Source organism: Poecilia latipinna, unplaced genomic scaffold (assembly GCF_001443285.1).
Source record: "Poecilia latipinna isolate Pla-1442-1.1 unplaced genomic scaffold, P_latipinna-1.0 Scaffold1321, whole genome shotgun sequence".
Lineage (NCBI taxonomy): Eukaryota > Metazoa > Chordata > Actinopteri > Cyprinodontiformes > Poeciliidae > Poecilia > Poecilia latipinna.
Genome location: NW_015113937.1, coordinates 68,940 through 71,158, shown reverse-complemented (window position 1 = coordinate 71,158; position 2,219 = coordinate 68,940). Strand labels below are relative to the sequence as shown.

The window sequence follows — 2,219 nt, the reverse complement described above, 5'->3', positions numbered from 1 at the left end:
TTGTTCCGACGTTTTCGGAGACGTCTGCTCCCGCTGGATTAACACCCAGCTCCCCTCGCCTGCTTGTCCAGGATTATATTCCATGGGAGAACACCCGACAGTTTTAATGTTCGTTTAACCACCCGCCACCCCGTGCTACACCTGCTTGGCTAGCTTTAGCTGCTAACAAAAACAATAAACCAAGGGTGCTCACATTCAGTCCTCCAGAGCTACCGTCCTGCAACTTTTCGATGCATCTTTACTCCAACAGACCAGGATCAGCTCCGAACAGACCTGCTAACCAGCCATTCATTTGATTCAGGTGTGTTAATTGGAGCAGGGAAGCATCTGAAAGTTGCAGGATAGCAGCTCTCAAGGACTGGACTTGAGCTCCCCTGTACTGAACAGTCGTACCGCGATATCCAAACAAATAAACTTACATTAAGGATGAGTTGATACTCTTGCGCAAACAGAAAGTTATAAATCATAAAAAAAATAATCAAAATCAAAACATATGATGATCTTAACATGGAACTTATCTTGTTTTGTTTTGTTTTTTTAAATAGATCTTTATTGAGATACAGAATATATAACAGTATAAACGCAGCATACATTGTTGTATAATGTCCGCCAGCGAGTTACAAACATTGAGACAACACATCACCATTACATTACATAAATACAGAGAAAGAACAAAAAGAGCATGTTTTAATAGCTTTGGGGAACTTACCTTGTTATGATAAGATCCAGACAAGACGCCATACTGCTGTCTCCCGGGCAAACACGTGACGTCACAGATACGTTGCGATTGTGGGAGCAACTCTTTGTCAAACACCGTCTCTTTAGGGAAACTGACAAACCTATCTTTGAATTTGACTAAAGTGTTTAACTAACATTGTATTTTTAACATTCAACACCAACACTGGTAATCTAACACTTTTGATTATGCTCTGTAGATTTTGATTCATTCCCTAAAGGATTTATTATGGAAAGTATTTTTTTCTTTCCATTTAATATTGTCTTTAAATGCTGGTACAAGTAAAATATTTTGCCTAGTAAAAAAAAAACCTGTATTGTACAATTAATTATTTTACGGTAGTTTACTGCCTGTCGTCAGTCTTGATTGTGACAACAGAAGAAGACATCAAATTGACAATATCCTACCGTATTTTGGAATAACAGTATGTTACTGCTGGAATTCCACCGTAAATTTACAGCCATTTCTAAGAGTGTGAGGATTTCTGCAGCTCCTCCAGAGTAACCATTGGGCCTTTTGGCTTAAACATCTCTGCTTAGATGCATTGCCATGTTTCAGTATGTTTGCAGTTATGCCATAATCTGTCCACCTCCAAATTCTGGGTTGAGCAGAGCTCTGGGAGATGTTGAGATGTTGGAATATTGTTTTAGATACCTAACCCTATTTTTTTAACATTTCCGCAACTTTTCCCCTGCTGTGACCCTTTGGCCTCTGCTTTTTTCTTTTTTTTTCACTAATGTTCCCTTTATATGAAATTTGAAGGCCCTCAATTATATTAATGGAAGAAAGAAAAAAAGGGGACTCAATTCAGGTCACACTTATTTTCTTTAAGTAGGGGAAAAAAACTAAAAGAAAACACATTTATCCACTGCATTGTTTTTATCTGTTCCATAAAAGTCTAATAAAAAATAGTTTGATGCTTTTTTGGTTATACCAAAACATTTACACTTTGTTTGCAATGTGACAAAATGTGAAAACATTGAACACTTTTAAAAGGCCCTGAAAATAAAAGGCTACTTTTCTGCTTTAAGCCATATCTAAAGCAGTACAACCATGTTTACAGCCAGAAAATATTTCCCATTAGCTTTCTGAGCGATTAAAAAGCTTCCATGTTTAAAGGAGATCAATTAACATCAATTAGTTTCCATTAAAATCAAGGTGTTTGTTGTTGCTTTAAATCATTAAAGTGGGGTATTTTACATGCAGTTTGTCTGAACAGACGGCGGCAACAAAGGCTGACGTTTTGGAAAAACTGTATCTTATATACACACGGATGGGCAGAAATGATAGTGGGTGCAGTGGGATAACTTTATCTCAGCATGGCGGTGAGTTGCAAGAGAGTGAAATGCCTGGGGAGAGAAGGATTATAGATTGAAAGAGGGGTGTGATGTTGAAACTGCACACTGAGAGAGGAGACACCTCACCCACAAAGAGAAATCACACATGTGCAAACGCTGCTTTACTAGTTGTATTAACAAATAAA

The 2,219-nt window shown here is 37.7% G+C and overlaps 1 long non-coding RNA gene across 1 annotated transcript in view; it reads right to left on the bottom strand.

The window, feature by feature from the left end:
- The window catches only part of LOC106961674 (uncharacterized), a 3,820-nt gene extending 2,970 nt beyond the window's left edge, over nucleotides 1-850 (bottom strand). The window contains exon 1 of the long non-coding RNA XR_001427822.1: nucleotides 710-850. This is a non-coding gene — a long non-coding RNA (uncharacterized LOC106961674). The remainder of the gene's footprint in view (nucleotides 1-709) is intronic.
- Between the last annotated feature and the right edge of the window lie 1,369 nt (nucleotides 851-2,219).